Here is a 12,078-nt window from a genome sequence, read left to right on the forward strand (position 1 = left end):
CCTTCTGAGTTTGTCGAGGACTTGCCTGACTAGGGTCACATGTTCCTTGTGCGTTTTAGTGTAGATAAGGACGTCGTCTATGTAGACAAGGACCCCTTTGAACAGGTGTTCATGCAGGACCTCATTGATGAGCTGCATAAACACCCCGGGGGCCCCCGCGAGTCCGAACGGCAGCACTTTGTACTGGAAGGCGCCTAGGGGGCAGTTGAACGCAGTCTTCCATTCGTCCCCCTCCCTGATTCGGATGCGGTAGTACGCCTCGCGAAGGTCCAGTTTGGAGAAGACTTTGCCCGTGGACAGGTGGGCGAGCATGTCTTTCACCAGGGGTAAGGGGTATTTGTTGGACAGGGAAGCCGTGTTTAGGCCCCGGTAGTCGGTGCAGAGCCGTAGGGTGCCGTCTTTCTTCTCCCGGAATAAGACGGGGGCTCCGACCGGTGAGCATGCTGGCTCTATGAATCCCCTCTCTAGGTTTTTATCGATGAACTCCCGGAGGGTTGCCATCTCCTTCGGGGTCATCGAGTAGATCTTCGGTCTAGGTAAGGGGACGTCGGGCAGCAGGTCGATCCGACAGTCCGTCTTGCGGTGGGGGGCTAGTTGGTCAGCTTCCGCCTCTCCGAAGACCTCGGAGAAGTCGGCGTATTGTTCCGGTAGGTCTGCTGTGGTAGCTGCGTTGTCCTGTGTAGTCGCCTCTGCTCGTCCCACAGTGGGGTTGGTTCTGCCCGCCGGAACTGGTGCCCGATACTCGCTGTCGCCAAATGTGAAGGTGCGGGTCCCCCAGTCGATGCGCGGGTTGTTTGTCGCGAGCCATGGCATTCCCAGGACTGCAATGGGTCGTCCGATGTGGGTGACGACGAACGATGTGCGTTCAGTGTGAGTGCCCATTTGCAGAGTGACCGGCTCGGTTTGCATCGTGGCTGGTTTCCCTCCCGCTGTTGAGCCGTCCAGCTGGTGGAATGCCAACGGCGTGGGGAGGGGGAAGCAGCGGAGGTCGAGTTTGGCGACTAAGTCGGGGTGGATGAGGTTTTTTGAGCACCCCGAGTGGTGGCTCCGTTGCCAGCAGAGAGTTTGATTGCCGCCATTATCACGGAGCTTTCGCCGTTCCGTCGAGGTGGTCCGCGCTGCTGTCCCACCGCCTGCCTCGCAACGCGTTTCAGGGCAGGCGGGGAGCGTTTCCCGCCGGCTGGTCTGGGTCTACGTCGTCCTCTTCCCCCCAGTGGGTGTCCCAGCCTTCCTCTGGTGTCGCTGTGGCTCCGGTCATTTGGCGGTGAGGGGGCGGCGGCGGGTTAGGTGGTTTGGGGCTAGTTTTCGAGGTGGGTTTAGGCACACTGGTCGGCGGTCGGTTGGCGAAGCAATCTGCCGTCTTGTGCCCTAGTTTTCCACACCTCCCGCAGGGCCCACGAATAAATTTCTTCCTTGGGTATGTGGGGCTGGCCGTCCCCACGTGTGGTGCGGGTACCTTTTTGCAGGTGTCGTTCGTGTCTTCCGTAGTTGTCATGAGGAATGTGCGGTGCGCGTGTTCTGCCTTCCCCGCGAGGTGGATCCACCTGTGTAGAGTTTCTGGGTCGTTGCGGTAGAGGGCCCATTGAAGTACGTCGCGGTTGAGCCCCCTTTTGAACATTTCCAGCAGGGTGGTCTCGGACCAGTCGTTGACCTTCCCCGCGAGGGCTTTGAACTCGAGGGCGTAGTCCGGGACAGTGCGTGCACCCTGTTTAAGTCTTTGGAGTGCGCTTTTCGCCCTCACTTTGGCTAGTGGGTCCTCGAAGTAGCTTTTCATCTCGTTGATGAAGGCGGGGAAGTTGGCGAGGGCGGGGGAGCTGGACTCGTACAGTTGGACGTACCAGTCCGCCGCCCGGTCCTGTAGTTTGATCGCCACGGCAGCGATCTTGTCCGCTTCGGAGTCGTAGGAGTGTCCGTGCCTCCCCATGAACTCCCTGGCGTTCGTGATAAAGAACGACAGTTTCGTGGGGTTCCCATCAAAGAAGATGGGGAAGTCCTCTGGGGCCTGGGCGTTTTGTGCGCCCCTTCCTCTCGCTTCCCGGCCTGTGGTGTCGTCTGCCTGGGCCGTTTGTTGACCTTCATTTGGCCTGTGGGGGTTCGGCGCTTCGCTCAGGGTGTGGACCTGTGCGGGGACGTCGTTGGGCGGCGCGGGGGGCATCAGCGACTGAAGCATGGTCCGGAGTTCCTTCAGTTGGGTCTCCATGGCCGCGAGTCTAGCTTGTGCGTCCTTGTCCGCGATCCGCGCCGCCGCTGGGGCCGGTTCCGTCGGTGTGTCGGCGGGGGTGGGTTGCCGGTGGGGTTCAGTCTCTCTCGGCCGTTGGTCCGCTTCCTCCGCCGTCTGCTGGGTTGCTTCTTCGTCCTCCCCCGTGCTTACTGCCATTGGGCTGCCGCTCCACGCCCATTGCTGGGGTGCGATGTGGGGCGCGGGGTTCTCCGCTGGTCTCAGGAGGTATGTTGCTCCCTCCCGTGGCCGGGTTGCCTCCGTCGCCATCTCCCCTTGGGGTTGGAGCTGAGGCTCGGGTTGGGTCGGGTGGGCGTCCATGGCTCCGGGGGTCCGCGGTGCCTCTGGCCTCGATCGGTCCTCCTCTGCTTCTTGCCGTGCGGCTTGCCCCCCTTGTCCGCGTCGCGCCGGCCTCATCTTCCTGGTCTTCTTGCCGTCTACTCCTCCCGCGGCTCGTTATCGTCTGGTGGGGCTCGGCGAGGCTGAGTTTATGACTCTCAGCTTTATGTCATGCGCTGCCTACCTCCGAGTAATACACAGACGCTGATTCCGTGAAACAGGCTCTGGTTTATTTGCAGTGTAGATACAGTATAGGAAAAAAGCTGAGAGTGACAGGAGCGCGCCGGTGCGGGGTTTAAATACCCCACGCCAGTCAGCGCCCCCTCACTCGCGGTTACGTCACCCCCCTTTGTCCAACACGCTGTCCTGCCGGTAGGTGAGGGGTTGCGAGGCCCCGCTGGCGTTCCGGGATCGCCCATCATCGGTTTCCCTATTCCTCCGGTGATTGCTGTCAGCTGGGCGATCTCCGTTGCGTTAGCGCTAACAGCTTGGGTGTGCCTCGCGATCCGCTTAGCCATTGTCTCTTGTCCTTCAGTCTTTGTAAGTTGATGGCTACTTATCTTGAGCCCCTTCCCCTGTTTCCTTGTTATTGTCATGTGTGCCATTGCGCTGATGTCTTCAGCTCAACGGCACTCATGACAACTTTGGTTAGGGCAAAACACGGCCAGAGACAAAAATATCAATAAACCTCAAGTCCAGATAATTAAAAAAAAATCATCAGTTAAAGTCTAACACATCATGGGCACCATTCAGTTAATCTAATCAAAGAGCCAAGTGCCCACTGGAACAACCATGCTTTGGCTCATTCTCAAAATGCCAGGAGAGTAGGGGCCATCCATACCTCTTGGGAGAGAGAATTCCATAAAATGGGGACCTGTTGCCAAGCCCACCCCCTATGTACCAGGCAAGGAGGGGAAACCTGCAATAAGCCCTCTCTTGATGATCAGACCAGATAGGCATATTCAATTTTGGCAAGGTGTTGCTTGATGTATCCTGGTGCTGCACCATAAAAGACTTAAAGGTAATAACCACAATTCTGAATTTGGCCTGGAAGCCTTCTGGCAATGGATTCAGAGATTCCAAAATAGGTGTTATTTTAGCCAAATGGATTTGTCTTGTCAGGAGTTTAGCCAAACCTTTTGTGTCAGTTGTAGCTCCCAGGTCATTTACAAAGGCAGCCCTGTATAAGGTATGTTGCAGTATTAGTTAAGCGGTGGTAAAAGCATGAGTTACTGCTCCTGGAGCAACTTGGGTAATAACTGGTGCACCAGCCAAGCTGGGTAAGGCTATCTTAGCCATAGCTTCTACCTGATGTTTAAACAGGAGTTGAGAGTCCAGGAGAACCCTAGGTCACAAACCAACTCCTTTGGGGGGAGTATAATCCTATCCAGAGCAACTATCAGAGCCAATGTTACTAGATTGCCCTAGTATCTATTGATGACTCCACCTTGATAGAATTTAATTTGAACTTGTTTCAACCCATCCAGATCTTCATAGCCTCCAAACACCAGTTCAGGACTTCAATAGTATCTCTGGCTTAGCCTATGGTAACAATGTATAGGACTGGGGAGATACAAGTTCCAGTCTACCTCAGCCATGGAAATTCACTTGGTAACTTTAGGCCAGTCACTCTCCTTCAGCCCATCCTGCCTCACAGCCTACCCTACCTCAACCCCACTTATTGTGAGAGAAAAAGAAGAGCAATCCCTATGCAATCTGTCCTCGGCTCCTGGCGAAAAGATGAGCTATACATTTATCAAATAAATTAAATACATACAATGGGCAAATATTGTACAACATCACAAGTTTTGGATAAGACTATACAGTCTGTTCTAGATTGCCTTCACTCTGGGGACTGTTTAGTATCTCTGAATCTACAAAGCTTACTTGCATGTACCTGTTCATCAGTTCCACTATGGGCTCTTATCATTGAAAGATCTCAGCTGCCACATTCAGTAGACCTTCTATCCTTTGGACTAGTACCAGCATCCAATGATCTTGGTAGTCCTCATGGTAGTCTTTCACAAAAGGGTTCACATTTGCACCTATTAAGACAATCCAGTCCATTCTTCCTCTTTTCAACAGGGTTAGCAACTAGATGCATGTCACATCTATATTTCTATATCAGTTGGGAAAGCAGCTTTTTCTTTCTTTCCCACCCCCTCCCCAAAATACCCAATATTTCACCTGTGAGATGTAGTGCAATGAAATGTCATGAAATCACACACACAAAAAAATAATTGAAATAGCAACTTGTTTTGATATTTGGCAAATTTGTGAGATACCTGCCATTTGTTAAACAAGGGATTTTTAAAAATTACATATCTGTAGACATTATCAAGGAATATTGTGGATGATTGCAGGTTCCATGTTTCTGAACTCTGGGTTCTGATTTATACTGAACTGTTTTTATTGATTGCTTTGAATTAGTAGTTAATCGCTTAGAAATGGGGCTGTAAAAGTGTTGCTGATAATATCTATTCATCACAGTGGAAAAGACAACTATTATTTCATGAATGAGTAGTAAGTCAAAAAAAGTATAATAAAAAAGCAATGCTCCTTTGATGGCAAGAAACCACCACATTGTCACCTCTGTAATCTTCTACATGAAGACTTAAATTTAAAATGTTTCTCTTGGTAGATGCAATTTTCCTGTTAACCTTCAAATTGTAAAGTGTAATTTTAAAGTTAAATTGAGCGGAAGGAGGGACTTATCTGAAATATGGAAAGATAATGTTTAATTAATGGGAATGGATATTGTTGAAGAGGATGAAAATTATTTAAAGTATCTTAAGTAATAAAAGTACATTGGAGAAATAAAAATAATAGAAAGGTAAATTTCCTCTAGATAAGTATTTCCTACTTTTAATTTTGAAAGGCTACCTGCTAGTTCTGATAAAATTATTTTTAAAACTTAATCCTATTCCACATCTGGGGAAAATCAGTGGCAATGGCAATAGATTTTAGAACTAGAATAAATTTCCATCATGTCAAATTAAATGAGACTTGGAGCTATATGGGAACAAGAGAATCAGGAAAAGAACAAGAACAGGAAGTTTTCTGAAGTTAGCAAGGCCAATTCATATATGTTTTGTAAGCTATATATACTGCAAATAATTTGTAATATGCTAGATATCCTATTATCAGTACCTTGGGATTGGATTCACAATCCAAACAGATGGGATGCTTTTTTTAAAATCTTCCAAATTTTAGAAATAGTCCTGCAAAAGGCTTACTGTTATTTTTTCTGTTTATTAAAAAACTGGAATATGATCATTTTTTAACTTTGCATTTTTTAAATGCTTTCCTATTTGATTTAAAGTTAATTATGCAAGAAATAAATTCAAAGAGGGTGTTAACTGTGCTCACTGAAAACTAACATTTCAGACTGGGATTAAACTAGTAGCCTGTACCAAAAAAATGACTTAGTCTTTTCCATACAAAGGTCTTCGAGCACTATCCAGCCATTGATGTAGCAGAATAAAAAGCACATGCTTCAGGGATGATCGCTCTGTACAGCTGTAAACATCCTGAGCTGTGTCCTGCTGTATTTTGGCTAGACCAGTGGGCAGATTCCAGCAAAGCTTAGATCTTGATTGGTCCAAAACTGATCAATTCATGGAAACATCTGTTCTCCCAAGTCAGGCTTGCTATGTCAGCAAGTGATTAATGTATATTTGCACAGCTAGTTCTTTGCAAAAAAAATTTTTTTTTTTAAAAAAAAGACTTGAGAAGCAAGGAAAGAGTATATGACTACCCAGCCACCCCAACCACAGAAAGGAAACACAAACTAGTGGTTTCCCCACCCCTCACTCCAAAGTTCCAGTTACAGAAAACAGAGGGGAGAACACACAGCAGGCTTTGACATTTGGCTCAGTTAAACTTTGAAAGGGGTTGAAAGGGGAATGAGGGTGAGTGTATGTTTGTGTGTGTGTGTGTGTGTATGTGTGGGTGGGGGGAGAGAAGTTAAAATAGGTTAAAAGACTTTCTGGGAGAGCATTTACCGTTGTACATGCCTGTGCATTAACTCGAGGAGTGGAAAGGAAGGAACTATAATGCGCTCTAAAAAATTACCGTATTGGATCTGGCCCCAGAAATACTCCCTTCTAAGAAAGGAGAAGCATTTTTAAATCACTGGGCCTTTGAATGATACTATAGATGTGTGATCTTCTAAGAATATCCTGTTTTTTCAACTTCAGGAAAAGCAGATGGAAAAGCCAGTTTAGACACAGATGAAGGACTGCATCATGTGAATGGCATGCAAAAGGTGGGGGGGGGGGACAGTGAAGCCTTTAAGGGCTGCTACATATTATTCATGCAGAAAAGCTTTTATTATAATGGGCAAACCAGGTCAGAAAGTGAGGCTAGGAGCACTTTTTGAATTAGTGAGAGAAAGGAAATGTTTACCGAAGAGATTCAGGTAGCAAAAAAGAGCAATCTTTGTGCTTCTTCCACTGCCTTAACAGCTGGGGATCATGTTCCAAAGCAATAAAACAGAAATTGTTTCATAAGAACATGATACTGCACACTACAGATACACCCCCCCTCTCTCTGAGAAAAAAGAGAATAGTGTTATGTAAGGCAAGTACATAACCCCTTCCTAAATCTGCTTTTCCAGGGAAAATAAACTGTCAGCCAGCTGTGTGTGAAAGGCCCCCTGTGCAAGCACCGAGTCATGTCTGACCCTTTGGGGGGATGCCACTTTTGCGACATTTTCTTGGCAGACTATAGCGGGGTGGTTTGCCATTGCCTTCCCCAGTCGTCACCCTTCCCAGCAAGCTGGGTACTCATTTTACCGACCTTGGAAGGATGGACGGCCAGCTGTAGATGATGATTTATTAAACTTATATGCCACCCAACTCCCAATGACTCTGGGAGGCTCACAGCAATCAAACAAGCAATTACAATAAAATCAATAAAAGATGGCAAGAACAACAGACCAGATGGAATGAAGCAAGGGGTCTCACTTTCCCTCGCCAAAGGCCTGGGTGAAGAGCCAGGTCCTTACAGCTCTTCTAAACAACAGCAGAGTGGGAGCCATCTGGATTTCAGAGGGAACCTCATTCCAGAGGGCAGGTGCTGCTACAGAGAAGGCGTGCTTCTGGGGTCCTCATAGATGACATTGTGTAATGGAAAGAACCCAGGGTGCACCAACCCTGCATGATTGAATTGGCCAGGCAGATGGTATGGGAGATAGGCAGTCTCTCAAGTAACCAGGCCCTATGCCATGTAGTGCTTTATAGGTAATGACCAGCACCTAAATCATACCAGGAAACAAACTGCCAACCAGTGCCACTTGCAAAGTAGAGGTCTTACATGGGCATACTGAGGCATGCCCATTACTGCTTGCACTGTTGCATTCTGGACCAGTTGAAGCTTCCAGGTGGTCTTCAAGGGCAGCCCCATTTGGAAAGCATTGCAGTAGTCAAGCCGTGAGGTCACTAAAGCATGAGTGACTGTCTGAAGGGCCCGATTTAGGAAAGGGCACAACTGGCACAAAACACGGAGTTGTACAAAGGCATTCTTAGCCACAGCTGACATCTGTTCTTCAAGCAGGAGCTGCAAATCCAGGAAGACCCCCAGATACAATAAAGTTGTATACCAACTTTAAAGGGGGAAGTGCTACCCCATCCAAGGTCAAAGATGGAATATATCCCAAATCTGGGCGGTTCAAACACCCACAGCCACTTGGTTTTGGTAGGACTGAGTTGGAGATATCTTCTTTAAGATGGTGTTGCAAAATCAGAGGTCTGGATTTATTGATGGTGGTCCAAGGGAGAATATGTTCCCTGTTATAAGAGATGTTTTTATGTGGACAAAACTGGAAACATAGAACAGAATGCACTAATTTTAAACAGTGCTATGATATTTTCCCAGGAAGCAGCTACCACCACTTCTAATGGATTTTGGGACTGAGACTGGCTCACATCCTAACTTGGGCACTTGAGGAAAAAGAATTCTACAGGAGGTTGTAGCAATAATCTTTGGATTCTTCTGTACACTCTTGGGGGTTCTGTGTGGGTGATACATACAGGAAACCTGCTGCAAGGAAGTGAAAAATACACCCAAACCACACAGTACTACTTCAAGACATGAGTTCTGGGTATTATATAATCAAATGGTGTGACAAGTGAGAGAGACACAACAATTTCAATAAAATATATAAGTTCTACAATAGTGGAGCTTACAAAGATCCTAACTCACTTCATAGCTCCAAAGGGGAGAATTTGAAGAAGAAACATGTTAGGTAAGTCAAGCGGACTACCCTTTCCCTAAACCTTTCCCAGACAAAATAAATAGCCAGCTCAGCCATAGAAACATTTAGGGACAAGAATGTTGATCAGGAATTGAAATAGCACTTTGTCTCATTACCTCACTAGCCTTACCTCAGCATCTTGTATATGCTGCTATACCCAATGAATTATTCTGCTGTACTGATTATGTGTGTATTCTAATTTGCGTAACTACACAGAAAGAGATTTCACCTCTGTCCCTTTTAGGATTTTTTGGCTGCCTCCAATATTTCAAAGAATCTATGCTTCAAGGGATGTGTGTGCTAGTCTCTGATTTCAGTGAACTCTTAGGGAAATTTTGAAATTTCTCCTGCAATACATGGAACAATACCAAAATATCTTTAGAAACAAAATGTGAGTTCCTTAATAAAAGACTAAACACATTTATCATGGCTTAAGTATTTATGAGCTAGTTTGTTCCATAAAAGGTTATGCCACAATAAACATTAATATTTAAACTACCAGAAGAATCTTGTTTAGTCTTGTTGATGTTTTTACTGCAATAGAATAACACTGAATCTGTCTGGAAAATCTGAGTTTAAAAATATTGTATTTGTGTGAAAACTTCTCATCTGCACTTACATTCAGTAATAATTGGACACTCTTCCTATAATTTGTTTTGTGCCTTTGAGTCAGTTTTTGACTCTTGGTGACTGCCTGGACTAATCCCTGTTTTCTTGGCAAGGGCTGAGAGAGGGTGACTGGCCCAAAGTCACCCAGCTGGCTTTGTACCTAAGGCAGGACTAGAACACACAGTCGCCTGGTTTCTAGCCTGGTGCCTTAACCACTACATCAGCTGGCTCTCCCCTATAATTGATTATAAACCATGCAGGATTTACAGTAGATTTGGGGTAGATACCACTACACATAGCAGCTTCTCCTGAACTTGAACTTCTCCTGCTGATTCCTACTTTTCCCTTGAATAATTGGGAAGTGCTTCAAATCCTTCAGCTACTGCTGACTTTATTCCCAGGATTACTTTGGGCTTAATGTGAATTTCAAATCTTGTTAGGAGATAAAGATGTTGGACAGGTACAAGCCAGCATTCCGCCTACACCTCAGAAAAGAACAAAGTGACTGATTCCAAGGCTCTGCCTGTTAAGGGGATACTAGCAGGAAAAGGACTAGAAATACACCAGAAAAAAAAAACGGAAGCCAGCCCAGTGTTACAGGGCGAAAAATGAGTCCAAGCTGGACAAGCACAACATAATGGGAAAAGAAGCAGCTGAAGAAACTGGGGATACAGAGGACTGAACTTGAGAGCAATGGGAGAGGTTAAGAAGGTTGCAAGGGGATATGGTGGGGGGTGAGAGAAAAGTGTGTTCTGTGAGCATATGAATACGGGAGAAGTGTTTGTGTCTATGCACAGCTGTGCCTGCTCTCGGAGAGAAGGGAATAATCTGAAAGAAAAAGTTGTGGCTTTGTATTTTGAGGCTTAGGCCTCTAAGTTATATGCAGGTTCTTAGTTCATTTGCCTTTTAGTCTTAGTTTGCCTTTCTGAAAAACAGGCGCTTTCTAATTGGCCACGCCCCCAGCGTAGTCATTTTGTGATGGTTTACATGAAGTGTCTAAACTCCAAATGTACGTGCCATCCCTGATCTAGACTGTGATCATCTAAATGAATGTAGCAAAACCATTCATGTTATATTGCAATATTCCATTCAGATAGTTAAACAATAATGTCCTTAATACTTCTGTTGAGTCTTACAGTATGCTACATTACCTCTATAAATTCAATATCGAATTATCCATTGTGTTTTAAAGAGCACTGCTTCCATACTCTCATAGATTCTTTTAAAAAGTATTTTAAAACAGAAGAGATTTGTGTTATAATAGAAAAGTAGCAACAAACACCAGACACTTAAGGCAGCATAAAAAACATCTGTCATTCATATCCATGAAAACATGCTGTTTTTAGAATATAATTTATTTAACTTTTCAATAAACTTGCCAGGCTTTCATCAGCTGTCAATACAAAAAATCCCTCCAGGAATAGATTTCAAAGGACATAAAAATTTAGATAACTGGGTTTATTGCAGAAAAGTTATAAAGCCATTATAAAAGAATCCCAGTTATTGTTTCATGTCAAATGTGAGCCCTATTTACAGTGAAATCAAGATTTAGTTCCTGTGCCTCTTTTCCCGTCTCAAGCGATGCAGTTGGCTAGAAGCTTTTCTCTTTCGGCCTGGAAGGTTGGTTTCCACCAGTCTCCTATTTTAGTAAACCTGTTATCAGGTTGTTTAGTTCTGACCTTGGAGGACAAGTTTTTGTAATATTGGTCATGAACATCCAATAAACAGTGCAGAATACATTGTCTTGGCTGGAGAAGAACTATTATCAAATCAAGATGCTATGATCAATACATGATCAAACAGTTTGCCTGATGCTTATACTATAAGCTTTTATAGAAATGCTGCTCTTACATCCGCATCATCAGAACTGCAGCTTTACCTGCTTTCAACAACTTGGCCTTAAACATCATGGTATAGTTTCTGAACCAGACGGGTACCTTTTGTAATACTTAGTTTGGTAGCATTTTGCCAATGGAATGTTAAAAGTGATTAGCAATGTTGATTCACTTAGAGTAAAGACACTGGTTTTTTTAGTACTTCTGAGACTCTGCTCTATTAGAGGAAGCTGGAAGTGACATTATAAGTATGGTTCCATACAACATAGCATTCCCCTCACAAGAAATAAAATCTGTAAGACTTATTTATCTACATTGGCAAGATTCTAAACATGTTCACTTAAAAATAAAATCATTTGGTTTTAGAAATGAGAAATTTCTTGTTTTAAATCACACTTATAATCAATTATTTCCCTCCCAGAGGAAGCTGGCAAATACGAAGTATCCATAATATTTCACGCTTACGGATTAACTTTTTGTAAATGTAAATCTTCAGAAATTAATGTATTTACTTTTTATATTGTACATTTTTTTCTTTTTTCCAATGTTCCACTTGATGACAAAATTGTTGTATATGTTTGTTTATGGGTAGATATCTTTCAGGGAAACCTGAAATAAAAAAACAATAGCATTGTGCAGTCATGACAAAAGCATATACGCAAATGCATTATCCTTTCATGCTCATCTTCCAGATCTCTGATCAATAAATGGCAGTATTTATTTCTTCATGTGTTTACTTTATTAAAAAAATAATCTCTCACATAAAGGGTGGGGCTTGCTCTCTCCTTGTCCACATTTTTTCCTGGCCCCCTTTTGAATGC

This window comes from Candoia aspera, chromosome 3, assembly GCF_035149785.1.
Source record: "Candoia aspera isolate rCanAsp1 chromosome 3, rCanAsp1.hap2, whole genome shotgun sequence".
NCBI lineage: Eukaryota > Metazoa > Chordata > Lepidosauria > Squamata > Boidae > Candoia > Candoia aspera.